This window comes from Moschus berezovskii, chromosome 25, assembly GCF_049115385.1.
Source record: "Moschus berezovskii isolate FMDL1 chromosome 25, NW_MosBer_1.0, whole genome shotgun sequence".
Classification (NCBI taxonomy): Eukaryota; Metazoa; Chordata; class Mammalia; order Artiodactyla; family Moschidae; genus Moschus; species Moschus berezovskii.
This window is the reverse complement of record NC_142484.1, coordinates 47,955,431-47,971,922: the sequence shown is the minus strand read 5'-3', so window position 1 is coordinate 47,971,922 and position 16,492 is coordinate 47,955,431. Positions and strand designations below refer to the sequence as shown.

At 50.7% G+C, this 16,492-nt stretch overlaps 2 protein-coding genes and 2 pseudogenes across 9 annotated transcripts in view; 2 read left to right on the top strand and 2 right to left on the bottom strand.

Moving 5' to 3' along the window:
- The window catches only part of LOC129557789 (liprin-alpha-1-like), a 263,237-nt gene that overhangs the window by 33,110 nt on the left and 213,635 nt on the right, over positions 1-16,492 (top strand). The gene's annotated exons all lie outside the window — the stretch shown is intronic.
- LOC129557793 (ferroxidase HEPHL1-like) overlaps positions 824-16,492 on the bottom strand; it is a 178,635-nt pseudogene continuing 162,966 nt past the window's right edge. Inside the window, exon 23 of the transcript XR_016036423.1 lies at positions 824-3,361. The product of XR_016036423.1 is annotated as a ferroxidase HEPHL1-like (transcript). The remainder of the gene's footprint in view (positions 3,362-16,492) is intronic.
- Positions 824-16,492, bottom strand: part of LOC148773922 (uncharacterized) — a 39,874-nt gene continuing 24,205 nt past the window's right edge. Inside the window, exon 4 of the mRNA XM_088832017.1 lies at positions 824-15,636. The gene's annotated coding sequence lies outside the window, so the exon portion shown is untranslated. The remainder of the gene's footprint in view (positions 15,637-16,492) is intronic.
- Positions 3,066-6,761, top strand: LOC148773923 (C-C motif chemokine 16-like; annotated as a pseudogene). The gene is made up of 3 exons (XR_016036422.1): positions 3,066-3,133; positions 5,949-6,069; positions 6,512-6,761. The product of XR_016036422.1 is annotated as a C-C motif chemokine 16-like (transcript).

The window sequence follows — 16,492 nt, the reverse complement described above, 5'->3', positions numbered from 1 at the left end:
AGCCCAGCCACGCGTGCTCTGGCAGGGCAGCTCAGGGTGCTGCCCTCAGCCTCATGCTTCACTCTGCAGAAGTTTGGCCAGACCCTGGTGCAAAACAAAATGGGTCAGGTCTGCCATGGAGGTAGAGAGAAACTGAGCAGGAAGTGAGGAAGACATGCTGTGTAAAGGCTACCTTGAGACAGCAGTGACCACAATAAAGCAGATACTATTTTTATAGCACCTCCACAGTCCAGACACTCTGCCAAAGCCATCTATGTGCATTCATCTATTGAAGCTTCACAAGGGAAGCTTGATTTTGCAGCTAAATCTTCATAAAGGCCTCTCTATAACAGTCAAATTCCATACACAGTCTTTATTGTATGCTTTTCCCAAGGGCTTTGCCGGCTAAGAAAGGAATGATTGATGGACAAATTTTATCCACCTCTTCCCCATCCACATACACACATCAGGTTGCACTATATTGTTTTATTCCTTTTTGTGTACTGCACAAGGCATAGCAAGAAGTCTGGCCCACACCAGGTGCTCAGGAAGTGAATGGATGAGTGGTAGATGCCTGGTTGGGTGGTGGATGAACGGGCGGATGGATGAATGCATAGAGGAATGAATGGATGGTGCAGATGGATGGGTGGATGGATAGATGCATGGATGGGCGGGTGGATAAATGGATGAATAACAGTGAATGGATGGATGGCGGATGGTGGATGAATGAGTCGATGGATGCATAAATGGATGGATGGATGGATGGATAGTGGATGAATGGGTGGATGGATGCATAAATGGATGGATGGATGGATGGATAGTGGATGAATGGGCGGATGGATGGATAAATGGATGGATGGATAGTGGGTGGTGGATGAATGGGCGGATGGATGCATAAATGGATGGATGGATAGATGGGTGGATGGATAGTGAATGGTGGATGAATGGGCGGATGGATGAGTGCATAGATGGGTGGATGAATGGATGGTGGATGGGTGGATAGACGGAATGAGAAAGGAACCGAGAGGAAGCTCATGCTGCAGCTGACCCCAAAGGCTCTCAGACTGCTCTTCCCGGTTCAAGGAGCTCTGCATACACGGAGGAAGAGCACACCCAGTGTAGGCACTGTGACCACACTCCCTGGTCTCCAGCCCTCCACAAAGACCACGAGGGGGCCTGGAGCAAAGGCACAGCAGGCTTCCTCATACCTCCTCTCCTCCACAAACAGAGGTTAAGAGGGTATCTCATATACCTACCCCTCTACTCATCAAAAGCAACAGCCTTACCACCGCTAACTGCCTTGAACCCACCAGGGCTAATTGCATTGCCTGTTTTTCCCTATTTTATAAGCAGTCTTGCCAAACAGCAAGACCCACAAGGAGTTTTGACGTCCTTGTTTCCCCACGCACCGCCCCCGCCCCGGACAACTCCCATCTCTTGAAACACTCCCTCATGCCTCTAGAGGTCACAGTCCATCAAAGATCAAATCCTCTCTTTCACTTCTCTGAAAGCTGCCTTCAGCCTGGAACAGGGTTCTGAGGCAGTCTGAAAAGAGAAGCTACTGAGGGGCCGGTCCGTGTGCCCACGCTAAGTCATTTTGTAGCCCACCAAGCCCCTCTACTGGAGTGGGTTGCCATGCCCTCCTCCAGGGCATCTTCCCGACCCAGGGATCAAACCTGCATCTTCTGCAACTCCTGCACTGCAGGCGGATTCTTTATCACCGAGCCACCAGGGAAGCCCGAGGGGGCAGGTCCAGCTTTAGCCAAAGCCAAGGGTAGAAGCTGGAACTCTGGAACCCAGAAGCAGGTTGTCAGGTTCACCGTGTTGCACGGCCCTCTGCTGGCCATGATTGGCCGCGGTGGCAGATTGGATTAACCCACACTGAGGGCACCCAGGCTTCCCAGGTGGCGCTAGGGGTAAAGAACTCACCTGCCAATGCCGGAGACCTAAGAGAAGGTGGTTTGATCCCTGGGTTAGAAAGATCCCCTGGAAGAGGATATGGCAACCCACTCCAGTATTCTTGCCTGGTGAGTCCAAAGGACAGAGAAGCCTGGTGGGCTAGAGTCCATGGGGTCGCAAATAGTTGGACATGACTGAAGAGGCTTTACCCGCACGCACGAGGGCACCCAGGAGGGATCAGCCGATTAGACCTGAAACTGGTTCCCAGTCCAAGGTCCAAAGAGGTAAATGAGAGCATCGACAAGTGAGACAAACATTTCAGCAAACAGGGACCCAAAGATCTGACACTTTAGGAACTGGGGGAAGAGTCTTAGAGGCATAATCCGCAACAAGCACGTGTGAGTTCCACCGTGTGTCCTTGGACGGGGGCGGCGGGAGCATTCTCTTCCGAGGCCACTGAGCCCGACCCTTGCCTCAGTCTGTGCTCTCGCTAACCCTGCTTTCCGTTTGCCTCCCGAAGACTGGGCACCTGGGGAAAAGGTCGGTTCAACTCTCCGTCTTCTTTCCCAAAGTAGAGATGAGGGCAGGGAACATGACGAAGCCACACAGATTCTGTTTCCAGGACTACCTATCTGGCTCCACGGTGAGGAATCCACCGGCCAAGGCAGGAGACGCAGGTTCAATCCCTGGGTCAAAAATCTCCACTGGAGGAGGGCGTGGCAACCCACCCCAGTATTCTGGCCTGAAGAATCCCACAGAGGAGCCTGGTGGGTTACAGTCCAAGGGGCCACAAAGAGTCAAGTCGACTTAGCAACTAAACGCATCTGCCTCCTACCCATGTGAGATTTATTTAGCCTCTCTAAGCCTCAGGGGCCTCATCTGCAAAATGGGAATAAAGTCTCTTCTCCCCTCTGTGAAGTTTAAGTGAAATAGGGCCTGAAGGGAGCTGACACCCAGCACGTGTTCTCCACACTTTCCCTTTCTCTCTTCCTTCACGCGGATGCAAATATTAGCAAACAACTGTGCACCAGACCCCGCCCTCCAGTACCCCCCTTTCAGCGTCTCTCCTCCCCCACCCACTCTGAAGTGGTCAGCATCCAGAGAGCTGAGGGCCCCGCGTGGACGACCAGCAAGGAAGGAGACTGTGTCCGCCCAGCCTCCCCTGAGCCTGACTGCCCACCGAGAGGATGAAGGTCTCCGTGGCTGCCCTTCCTCCTCATCCTCACCATCACTTCTGCTGTTCACAGTCAGCCAAGTGAGTCCACCTGTCCCTGGAGGGCGGCACCGAGGAAAGGGAACAGGGAGCGGGCAGCGAGATGATGCCAAGAGTGCTCTCAGGTCTCCGTCATCAGCCCCAGGTCCCCTCCCCTCCTGCACCCAGAGCTGCTGCGCACCAGCCCCTTGTAAGCAGAGCTGAGCTGTGGTCCAGATCCGCTGGGGTTGGGCTGTTTCAGGGAGCTGGGTCGAAGTCACACCAGGAGTCCTGCGGACACAGCAGGAATGATCATTTAGGAGGAAGAGCCAAGGAAGGAGCGAAAGGGACAATCATAAATGTATGTGATGAGGAGGAAGGCGAGCCAAGTGGGTGGGAAAAGCCATTCCCTGGCAGGGTAGGACCAAGGGAGTCAGGGAGGCCGGCGGAGGGACATTTGGGGCTAAGCCCAAGACAGGGAGTCTGAAGCTAGATACCCCTTGCGGGCAGGGTCTGTTGTAGATTTCTGGGACTATCATGGCAGCCAAGACGCCCCAATGGGATGCCCACATGTGCCATTTGAGGGTTTCTGGACCCCTGTCTCCATCTCCCAGCCTAGGGCTAAAAAAAAGTTTGTAGAAAAGAGAAAAGGGGTTGAAGGAGATTGAACCGCTTTGGAGCCATGTGATGGATGCATGGGCTCTGCCTCTACCAGCATTTATGAGAGTTGGTGACAGGCAAGGGACCAGAGACTCAGGCCATCTCTCAGTGCATACCTGCCTTCAATGGCCCCAGCCCTTGCTCTCTCCCTAAGGCTTCCCTTGGCACGTAGTCTGGCTGGATTCTGCCTTTGTGAACACTCGGGGGAGCGAGGGTCACACACACCATGTAATCTGCCCACACACTCTCAGGACGCCCCTGGTCTTTGTAAACGTCGCCTTAGAGAACCAGGGTCACTGTGGGTAGAGGTGCCTCCTGGGGATGGGAGGGGGCAGCAGTGCCCTTCGGGAAGGTCAGGCAGGAAGAAAAATGGCCCAGCCAAAGCATGGATCAGCCAAATGGTGCCCTGGAGACGTCTCAAGCTTTGCCACCTACTGGACGTAAGCGTCAGGGATTTGCACTCTGCAGGTCTGGGGGCTGGGGAAGGTGATATCCTTGAATGATGAGCAGTCAGGGGAGCTCAAGGGAGACAGCGCTACCAGCCAACCAAGTCTGGCCTCTGGGAGTCTCAGAGAGAGGGGGAGAGAGCACTTTCCAGGCCAGTAGAGTGGCCACTACCACCATTAGCTCTTTTAAAAAAAAGAAGAAGTTTTATTTTGTATTGGAGTACAGCCATTAACAATGTTGTGATAGTTTCAGGTGGACAGCGAAGGAACTCAGCCATACGTATCCATGTAAGCATTCTCCCTATCATCAGCTCGTAGTCACAAGCACCGACACTTTCCACGCCAGACTCTGAGTTAAGGGTTTGGCAAGCATTTTCTCAGCTCATCCTCACCACGATCCTAGGACATAACTTTTTTTCTTATTATTGATTTATGTTTATTGAAGTATAGTTGATTTACAATGTTGTTAATTCCTGTTATACAGCAAAGTGATTTGGTTGTACATATATATATGCCTTCTTTTTAAATATTGTTTCGTTATGGTGTGTCATAGGATATTTTGTTACTTGCAGAATAATTGTTTTACAATGTTGTGTTTGTTCCTGCTGGCCAATGCTGTGAATCAGCTCTATGTCTGCACACATCCTCGCCCTCTTGGGCCTCCCTCCCACCCATCATCCCACCCCTCTACATCAACACAGAGCACCTAGCTGACGCCCTAGGTTATACAGCAGCTTCCCACTAGCTATCTGTTTTACACAGGATAGCGTATATGTGTCAAGGCTACTCTCTCAATTCATCCTGCCTTCTCCTTCCCCTATTGCATAGGATGGAACTTTTTTACCTTCATTTAATGGGTGAAGACATCCAAAGAGGTTAAGAAATTTGCCCGCGATTCAAGTCATTTAGTCAAGACTCCAACCCATGCTGTCAGGCCCCAAAACTTAAACACAAGCCTTTTCCCCTTGCCCTGACTTCTCCTGTTCATCCCTGTATCTCAGCCTCCCCCCCGACCTCAGCTTCTCTGGTGCCTCTAGGACAGAATCCGGGCTCCCCGACATAGCTCAGAAGGAGTGCAGACCTCCCCGCCCTCTTTAATATCCTCTTCCTACTTCTTCCTGCCCACCTTGCCCTGCGGCTCCTGAAACTGCTCTATCCTCCCAGACACGCTGGACTTCCCCCACCTCAGGCCTCCACATATTTCTTTCTTCCAGATCCCATGACCCCTCTGTCTGCCTAAGTCCTGCTCGTCCCTCAGGAATCCGCTCAGACACCACCTGCTGCGGGACTTCTTCCTCAACCACCCAGGCTGGGTTAGGCGCTCCTTGTTCTGTTCCCATAGCCCCTTGCAGCAAATTCTACTCTATCCCAGACCACATTCTCCTGTAGTGTTTATCTTTTCACTTTGCTTTTTCACCCAGGCTGGTCTGTAAGGCACACAAGAGTAGCGACTCTATCTCCCGCATGTTCTAACCCCCATAGAGCCTGGCTTGTAAGAGGAGCTCAATACGTGTTTGCCCAGTCAAGTTCATCAGCAAATGTGAATCCCCCAGTCCTTTGTACTTCATGAAGCTCAGTCTAGAGGCTGAAAGATCTATAGAAGATTCATCTTTTTCACTTGTCTGTTACCCATCAAGCTACCATCAATCCCTGCTGACAGATGGCTTTGCCATCAGAAGAACGGACAAAATGCAAGAGATGGGAGATGGAGGTGGGCATCCATGGGCTCCCTCTCTGCCTTCTTAACTCAGCTTTCAATGTCATTCCCTCAGAAATCCCTGAGTCAGTGAACCCCCCACCCACCTGCTGCCTGAAGTATCATGAGAAAGTATTGCCAAGAAAACTGGTGGTGGGATACAGACAGGCCCTCAACTGTTACCTGCCAGCAATCATGTAAGCACCGTCCTGCAGACATTTACAGGGAGCGGGAAGGGGAGCCCAAGGCTGGATCGGGGTACACAGAACCAAGTCTCTGTGCTAGAACAGGGGAGTAGCAGTTAAGGGACCTGGGCTTTGACTCTCACGGGACAGGCCTGGGTTTTGTTCTAGACTTTGCCACTTACAGAGGCACGTGGCTGGCTCATGTGGTCCAAGAAACGGTGGCCATAATGGAACCCGAGCCTGACAGTCTAGGTTGAATGGAGAAGGGCTGAAAGAAGAGATGATGAGGTCTAGAGGCCAGAGAGGGGGGCTTTTTGAGGGGACCCAGACAAGGGGGGGCCTAGGGAGGTGGTACAGGGCACAAGGCAAGCCCCTGGTGAGCTAGAAGTGAGGGTGTGTGGACTGGAACCCTAACTGCTCCGGGGCCCCTGATGGTCTGACTCTGCCCCCACAGCTTCATCACCAAGAGAAAACAAGAGATCTGTACCAACGCCGACGACGACTGCGTTCAAGAGTACATCAAGGATCCCAGACGTCCTCTGCAACCTCCTAGGAGGTTGGCCTGGGTTAACATCACCAGATGGGCGGAAGGTCAAGCCCAGATCCACAACTTGCCGTGGTGGTCAGGCCGCCAACGGAGCCCAAGTTTGATGGGGGGATGGTGTAACCCTGTGAAAACGCAGGCAACCTTGTTGTCTGAATGAAAAGAGTCACATTCAGAGAAACAGGCCAGAGATTCAAAACACTAAAGCATTTCAAATATAGTCTCCGTCTCCCAAGGTTGCGGGAGAAGGGCAGGGATACGTCCTTAACGCTCAGCACAGCACTTTCACATCCTCTTCCTTGTCTTGCTTTCAGACCCTCACCTCCCTCCAATGCACCGGCCCATCCTGAATGATCGTGTCCCACTTCCCAACAGCCAAACCACCTCTGGCTCTCTCTGGCCTCCCACTCATTAAGAGACTCACGGGACTCTTGACTTTTCCTGTCCACCCTTCTCCTTTTTCTAGATCTCTTTTTTATTCTATTATGCTTTTCTTTTAAAACCTAACCTTTTGGGACTTCCCTGGTGGTCCAGTGGCTAGGACTCCGTGCTCCCAGTGCAGGGGGCCCAGGTTCAATCCTGGTCAGGGGACTAGATCCCACCCATTGCAACTAAAAAACCACTCATGCTGCAACTAAGACTCAAGGCAGCCAAATAAACAAAAATTAAAAACAAAAAACCTAACCTTTTCTTATGGGAATAGTCAAATGCTAATGACTTTTGTCCCTGTTGCTGAGGCTTTGCTGAATTCCCCAATATTGGGTCTTCCCCAGGGTGATGTGGGTGCAGATGGTGCTGAAACAAAAGAGGAGGTGTCAATCCCTAGGTCCCTCCCACTGCAAGCTTTGTAGCACAGGGAAGGGCATTTGGCTAGGCTGGGGGTAAAAATCCTGGTCCAAAACTCAACCATTCAGTAAACACAATTTCCTTTATTGCCAACTTTGTTTCTAACTCCCTGCCTCCTTTCTGCTGGGATGGCAGAAACTTAACCTCAGGTTTTTCAGGGTCTTCACATTCCCCCGAGAAATTTCTCCATTTGGGGAACTGGAGCTTTTACATGGCACCAAGGCCAGAGGTGGGGGGCTTCCCTGGTGCCTCAGATGGTAAAGAATCTGCCTGTAATGCAAAAGACCTGACTTTGATTCCTGGGTTAAGGAAGATTCCCCTGGAGAAGGTAATGGCATTCTACGCCAGTATTCTTGCCTGGAGAATTCCATAGATGGAGGAGCCTGGCAGGTGACAGGTGATCGCTAAGAGTAGGACATGACTGAGTGGCTAACTCTTTCACTTTATTCTTTTTCCAGACGTGGATTATTGTTTACCCCTCCTCCCTACCTCTCTGTCCCCAGCTCAACAATAGGGAGTGGACTCAGACAAAATCCAACATTCCCCCAAAATGGTGTTGTGAAGGCAAAGCAAAGTCAGGCAACTAAAGCTATATGCTGCTGCTGCTGCTAAGTCGCTTCAGTCGCGTCCAACTCTGTGCCACCCCATAGACGGCAGCCCACCAGGCTCCCCCGTCCCTGGGATTCTCCAGGCAAGAACACTGGAGTGGGTTGCCATTTCCTTCTCCAATGCATTAAGGTGAAAAGTGAAAGTGAAGTCGCTCAACCGTGTCCGACTGTTAGCGACCCCATGGACTGCAGCCCACCAGGCTCCTCCGTCCATGGGAGTTTCCAGAGTACTGGAGTGGGCTGCCATTGCCTTCTCCGAAAGCTATATAGAGAAACGAATTTGGTGAAGTGATCATTGGGAAGACTGGTCTTCCAATGACTTGGATTCTGCTAAACTGACCCAAGCCTGCCCCCAGTGGTCCCCAGTGGTACTACATCATCCTGCCTCCCTGCTCCTGGACCCCAACTGAAGCTAACCCACCCAGATGCCACCTGACCCCAGCTGACCAATCACTCTCTCATAGATGAACTTCGGACCTGAGAAACTAGCCCTGGAGCATTGTCCCAAGGGAAGGGGTCTATGAACTCGTCCGGTGAAGCCCCTGGAGCTGCCCTGTCCCTACTCCAGGCCTGGAGGTTTGGCTAACCTCAGTTCCATGAGACACCCCAGCATTCTTCCCATTATTCCTGTTTGTTTTGTGTGTTGGTTTGAATTCCTAAAGGACCATGGTGGCATTTAGCACCTCTGCAATAACATTTTGTTGGTTTAGGTCAGTTCTGTTGTGTGTGTTCACACGTACCCAACATTTTTCCCATATTTAAGTGTACAATTCAGTGGCACTGAGTACTTCCGTGTTGTCATGCAACCCTCACCACTATCCAGCTCCAGAACTTTTTCCTCACCCCAGACTGAAACCTCTCTTCCCTCTAAACAATCGTGCCCCCCTCCTCCCTCCCCCCAGCCCTTAGGAACCGCTGTTCTACTTTCCATCACTATGAACTTGATTCCTCTAGGTACCTCTCGGCTCATTTCACATAGCACAATGTTTTCAAAATGTATCCGTGTTGTCAGGGTTTCATTCCTTGCTAGGCCTGAATGATATTTCATTGTCTGTATCTACCCTGTTTTGTTCATTCATTAAGCTGTCCACGGGCATCTGGGTACCCCCTTTTCTTTACACGAGTTCGAGTTAGCAGGTCTTAGCTTCTGTCATTTGTGCCAGAAGCACTTTAACTCCTGTACTGACCTGTCAATCACCACACTGGCCAGGCAGGAGCTTGGGCAGGTAAGGGCCTCAGACTCTGACCCTGCCCTTTGTCCCAGACAGAGGTCAGTGCTCCCTTCTCGTCCCTCCCTGGCTGTGCGTTCCTCCTTCTGGATCCAGGGATTTCTCTCCACAATTCCTGCAATCAAAGCTAACTGTAATCAAACATCCTCCAGGAGCTCACAGCCCAGCGATGACAGAATCACCGACAGATACAACATAGCCAGGCTGGACCTTTGCTTGCTGGAGCCAGAGTAAACATGGAGAGGGGGCAGGGCTTGGACTGACACAGGAGCCAGACCACGTTCGGTGTGTACAGCCAAGCAGGAGGTTTCGAAGTCCTTCACCAGCGCCAGGGTCAAAATCAGTGAACTTGAGTTCAAAGGCCTGAGGGACAAGCTGAGGCTGAAAACAGGAAGCACAGGCTAGGGCTAGGATTCTAGCAAGCCGGAATAGAAATGTCATTATGTGTCTTTTTTTTTTAATCTAGCAAAAGAGTTCAGAGTTGAGATGTCAGTCCAAGTCCAAAAATCTAACTGAAAAATCTGTATACAAAGTCAAATTCTCTTCCCAGCACATAATAATAAAAATTGCCAGAAACTCCCAGTGGTTCAGAACCAAAAGTAACTTATCTCAGGTGCAATCAATTGTTTTATTGTTGTTTGGGTTTTTTGTTTGTTTTTTTTTTTTTTGAGTATAATTGCTTTACAACATCGTGTTAGTTTCTGCTGTACAATGAAGTGAACCAGCTGTATGTATACATGTATCCCCTTCCTCTTGAAACTCTCTCCCATCCCAACCCCATCCCACCCTCCAGATCCTCACAGAGCACCGAGCTGAGCTCCCTGTGTTACGCAGGTTTCCACTAGCTATCTATTTCATGTATGGTCATGTATTTACAGCAAACCTAAACTCTCAGTTCATCCCACCCTCCCCTTCCCCCTCTGTGTCCATCAAAGGGTTATTCCTAATCTTTTCAAGGTAGATAAATGCCTGGCTTTTAACAGAACACGTATGCACACAGAGGCACACACAGGAAAGACCTCCTCATTCTGACCCATAGGCGTCTCCCAACTGTGATCAGCCTGATCAATCGAAGTGATTCATCCACATTAATGTAAGCCTAGCCAGCTTATGTGACCGTCAGCCTTGTGGAACCAAGGTGACTGGTAGCGGGTGGACAATAAGGTCTGGAATAGCAGGATTTCTACTCATCTGTCAGAGAAAAGGGTAGAAAGGGGTGAAGGCCACACACAGCAACATGAGGGGACCAGTGGGTGGGACAGGAAGGGAAGAAAGGGAGGAAGCAGCCCTGGGCAGTACAAGAAGCATTCTACCTGGCGTCTAGGATCCTGGCCGGCACATCCCCTCTCGTGGATCCCCTCTGCACGCCATCCCCGCTGTGCGCCATGAGACTTTAGACCAGATGACCAGATGTCCTGCGGCTAGTTCTGGCTGGCCTGTAAGAAATGCTTTTCAGCCTTCGAGGCAACCTCCCGAGGCCAGGCAGAAGGGCAAGCATTTCCCCTCTGTAGGGAACAACGCGTGTGCGTACACCTGTGTGCAAAGCAGCCACTGAGAGTTGTCAGCAGCCTGAAGGAGGATCTGCGGGACACAGTCGATGCGCTCGGTTAAAAGCTTTGTCTCGGCACTTCCCAGGTGGTCCAGCAGCTAATTCTCCACTCAATGCAGAGGGCCTAGGTTCGACACCTGGTAGGGTACTAGATCCCACATCCCGCGACTAAGAGTCTGCAGGTCGAAATTTTAGATCCCCCAGACCACAGATGCAGGGGGAGAAAAGCTAAATTTAAAAAAATGAAAGCATTGTCTCCACACTCAGGCAAATCCAGGTTCAGATCCCAACTCTGTCTCTTAACTGTGATGGTAAAATGTCGCTATTCTGTTGTCAGCTAGGATGAGAATCCCTCTCCTGGAGGGGAAAAACTCATGTTTAGAAAATGTGTCTGCAACCACAGTGAAGGCAAGAAATGCCCCCAGGACATGGGTATGTGTATGTGTGTGTGTGTGTGTGTGTGTGTGTGTGTGTGAGCCGCTCAGTCATGTCCGACTCTTCACGACCCCATGGAGCCCGCCAGGCTCCTCTGTCCATGGAATTCTCCAGGCAAGGATAGACCGGGGTAAGATTTCAAAGGGAGGGATGAAGTCACTCTGAGTGAGCCAAGAAAAGGGACCATTTGATCTTTGAAAGCCAGAGGTAGGACACAGGGCCAGCGTCCCTGGATCAGAGACCAAAACCTGTGAAGTAAGTCATCAGGGATTCACAGAAGTCTTGTGGAAGCTTTGATCGCCCCTACACTGCAGAACTGCACGAGTGGAAAGACTTCCAGGCAGCTCTCAAGATCAGGGAGGTGACTTAGTGTCTACTTTAGGTGGGGTGGTGAGGAAAGGCATTATCGAGGAGGTGACGTGCCCCTTGAGAGCTAAATGACCGGCGGGAATCAGCCACGCCGGGACCGGGGGAAGGAAACTTTGCAGGCAGGACTTCCGCAGTAGTCCACCGGTTAACAACCCGCCTGCCAATGCAGGGGACACGGGTTCAATCCCTGGTCTGGGAAGATCCCACATGCCTCAGGGCAACTAAGCCATGCTCAAAAGCAACGAAGAGTAGCTCCGACTCCCTATAACAAGAGAAAGCCCAGGTGCAGCAACAAAGACCTAAAGAAAACACAAATAGATAAAACTTGCCAGGCAGAGGGCACAACCAGGGCAAAGCCCTAGGCTGGGGACAGTCTGGCTGGAGCACAGAGCTGAGGAGGAGACCAGCAGGTGAGAAAGTCACAGGCAGGCAGGGAGTGCTGTGTGAGCCAGGGCAGGGAGCGTGCACTTCATTTCAAGGGAGGTGGAAAGCCATCCAGGACATTCTGAAGCAGCTGAGGGAGAGCATCTGATTGCCCTGTGCAGCATCACCTGCACAGACAGGGAGCCGTGGGGGCGAGGGAGACCCCGCAGGAGTCCCGGTTACAGGGGACGCGACTTGGACCAGGGAGGAAGTGGTGGAGGCTGAGGAGATTAGGGACATCTCGGCGGACAGAATGGAAAAGACATACTGAGAAAGATGGGCTTGAGCTGTTGGTGCAATTTATAAAAATGGGGACGTCTGGGAAAGAGTAAATTGAGGTGGGGGATCAAGAGTTCTGTTTGGCCCGTGTTTGTTTTGAGGTGCTGGTTAGGTGTCCTTGAGGCGGTGTTGAGAAGGAAGTTGGCTATGGGAGTCTGGAAGGCCAGGGAATGGTCAAGCTGGAGTACATAAAACCCTAGGGACAGACGGAGTCAGCCGGGGAGAGTGTGCAGCAGGTAATGAGTCATGAGCACGGGGGCGTTCAAACATTTAGAGAACAGAGCAGGAGTGACACACAGACGGACTGGAACAGCGGCCAGGGAGATGGCAGGAAAACCCAGAGGGCGTGGTAACTAATAAGCCAAGAAAAGCATTGAATCAAGAGAAAGTTATCAAATGTGCTCAGTGCTGCCAAGAGATGAAGGAAGAGCAGAGAGGGGCTTCCCTGGTAGTCCACGAGCTGAGACTCCACACTCCCAACGCAGGCAGCCTGGGTTCGATCCCTGGTCAGGGAACTGGATCCCTCAGAATGCAACTAAGACCCGGCACAGCCCAATAAATATATATATATATATATATTTTTAAAGAAGAATAGAGAAAAAAATCTTTGGAGTTGACCTTTGAAGGTCATGGGCTTCCCTGGTGGCTCAGAGGGTAAAGAATCTGCCCGCAATGCAGGAAATCTGGGTTTGATCCCTGGGTGGGGAAGATCCCCTGGAGATGAGGATGGCTATTCCACTGCAGTATTCTTGCCTGGAGGATTCCATGGACAGAGGAGCCTGGCGGCCTACAGTCCAGGGGGTCGCAAAGAGTAGGAAACGACTGAGCGACTAACACTCCCACTTTTTTCCTTTTGAAGGTCATCCATGAGTCAATAAGTCTCAGTGGAAAATAGTGATAGAAGCCCAACCAAAGGGGTAGGGGGAGAACAGAGGTTGTGGAAGGGTGGCCAAGAACATTACAGAGGCAGCTCCAGGAAGAACTTTTCTATGAAGGGAAGCCAAACTTAGGTCAAGAGCCAGAAGGTTCAAGGGAGGATTTTTAAAGATGTGAACATTTAAAGCAGGTTTATGTGTTGATGTGTGACATATTCAGCCTCTCAGAGATGCAGCTTTTCTTTGCTGTGAAATGAAGACTGAAACACCAGTGGTCACAGGTTACTAGGAGAATCACACCGGTTAACGTGTTAAGAGGCCGCAGCCCTAGGCCTGCATCGCAGCTGGGATTCAGAGCTTGTGAGCTCCCCTCCCTGAGCAAGAAGGCACAAGGCCAGCAGGTTCTCCCTGGTGGGGCGAGAGGACAGCCCTCGGTTCCTACATTCCGATTATGACGGAGGAGGAGAGGCTGGTGGGTGGAAGGCAACCAGACTGTTAACAGTAGGATTGAGAAATTGCATGGACCCCATTATGTTCGCCCTAAAGACACACTCAGAGCTTCCTCTTCTGCTGGCATTCTTCCCAGAAAGGAGCCTTCCGCTCCAGACCCTACAATGTGGGTTTCTCATCTGAACCACAGAACACGAGCAGCTTGAGTGGCTATTTGGTCAGCTTTCCCAAGAGTGATGCCAAGGAGAGAGGCTCATCCTCTACCTCCAGTGCAGGTCTTTGAACCCAGCTGAAAGGGCTGCCTAGAGGGCAGGGACCACCACTGCTAATGTACTCTGCTCCCACCGCCGACCCCCCACCCCCTGTCCAGGGGAGGGGTTGGAGGTGTTGACTAAATGTCTATTCATGAAATTCACACTAAGGAGGGGGGCAAGAGGAGGCAAGGGAGTAACACGTGTTCAGAAGTCAGCGTGAGAGACCCCTTCTGACTGCCAGTCAGGGGGTCAGGACAAGGATGTGTCACCACGGAGATGGTATTTTAAGTAAGGTTCCCAGAGGTTAAGGGTTTGCAGGCACTGAAAAGGGATTCTAGACTGACTTGATCTTAGGAAAACTGGAGGGCAGCACCACCCAGTGGTTAAAAACCACAGTGACTAGCTGCTGGGACGTATTTTCTTGGGCTCCAGAATCACTCTGGACAGTGACTGCAGCCACGAAATAAAAGACATTTGCTCCTTGGGGAAAAAGCCATGACAAACTTAGCATATTAAAAAGCAGAGATATCACTTTACCGACAAAGGTCCTTATCACCAAAGCTATGGTTTTCCCAGTAGTCATATATGGATATAAAAAGTTGGACCATCAAGAAGGCTGAGTGCCGACGAACTAATACTTTTGAATTGTGGTACTGGAGAAGAATCTTGAGAGCCCTTTGGACTGCAAGGAGATCAAATCACTCAATCCTAAAGGGAATCAACTCTGAATATTCATTGGAAGAACCGATGCTGAAGCTGAAGCTCCAATACTTTGGCCACCTGATGCAAAGAGCCGAATAACTGGAAAAGACCCTGATGCTGGAAAAGACTGAGGGCAGGAAAAGTGGGCAGCAGAGGATGAGATGGTTGGATGGCATCACCGACTCGATGCACATGAATTTGAGCAAGGTCTGGGATGTGGTAAAGGACAGGGAAGCCTGGAGTGCTGCAGTTCGTGGGGTCGCAAAGAGTTGGAAAAGACTTAATGACTGAACTACAACAAGCCCCTGTGTATTCTTAAAGGGTTATCACACGTGGCTGTGTCCAGGAAGACCGTCCTGTGAGTTAGACCCGCTGCTCAGAGGCCCCTCATGTGGCCCACCTCTTCCAGATTTCTCTCTCCCCTTCTACAGGGAGCTGAGGCTTCCAGTTCACATCGAGGCAGAACAGATGAAAGATCCTGCTCTCAGAGAACTTACATTTTAGTGGGGAAAAAGACAGTACACAAATACACAGAAATACATCGCTTATCAAGTGGTGATAAGTTCTCTAAGAAGAATAAAGCAGAGCAAAGGTGCTGGTAAGAGGGGCAGAAGACAGCGCTGTACTATCCGATAGGACTCCCACCCCCCACCCAAAAGAACAGATTAACATAAACTTGTCTCCCTAGAGAATTTTCTACTTCCAGTCTGCAACACTGAGTATCTGACATACCCAACAAACTGATCCATATGCAAACAGATGCTACAAACTCAGAAAATCTTTTTTAAAAAAATACAGTTGTGAGCATGAGAGACTGTGTAAAAGAAGGTGGATTTTGGAGGGATGTTGAAAGTGGGAGCAACAGGCATGCAGTTCCTACCTTTTGTGGCTTTGACCTGAGGTCAGCTGCAGTTGCTGCCGGGGATGCCACAGGGCTGGCTAAAATTCTGGTGAGAGAGTCTCTGGTCTTTCTGGTCAGATGAACCAGAGGAAGGAGTCTGACACAAAAGTGACCACTGGAGAGTAAGGAGAACCCCAGAAAGAAAAACAAATCAGTGAAAGGGAATCCAAATTCTTTATACAACCTTAGCCCACAGTTTTTAGCCCTGAGGGCATGGCAACCCACCCCAGTATTCTTGCCTGGAAAATCCCCATGGACAAAGGAGCCTGGTGGGCTGCAGTCCACGGGGTCGCTAAGAGTCTGACACCACTGAAGCGACTCAGTGTGCACACACTGGGACAGAACTTACTAGAGGAAAACTGAAAGCTGCTCAAGCTGAAACTTCAGGAACTGAACTAAGATCCTCGTCACCATCCTCTGCAGGCAGGAAGCTCACAGTTTGGTTTTGCTGTTATTGTAGTAGTTGTTGTTTTGATGGGAAGATGATTTAAATTTAGTGGGGAGCCCTCACTTTTGTTTTTCTAAAGATGATCTGCATCCACCAGTAAAACGCTTATGTTTTATGTTACTCAGCCATAAAGAGGAACAAATGTGAGTCAGCTGAGCTGAAGTGAATGAACCTAGGGCCTGTTATACAAAGTGAAGTAAGTTAGAATGTGTGAAAGTTGCTCAGTCGTGTCTGACTCTTTGCAACCCCATGGCTACTGCTAAGTCACTTCAGTCGTGTCCGACTCTGTGTGACCCCATAGATGGAAGCCCACCAGGCTCCCCCGTTCCTGGGATTCTCCAGGCAAGAACACTGGAGTGGGTTGCCATTTCCTTCTCCAATGTGTGAAAGTGAAAAGGGAAAGTGAAGTCGCTCAGTCGTGTCCGACCCTTAGCGACCCCGTGGACTGCAGCCTACCAGGCTCCTCCATCCATGGGATTTTCCAGGCAAGAGTACTGAAGTGGCTTGCCATTGGCTTCTCCAT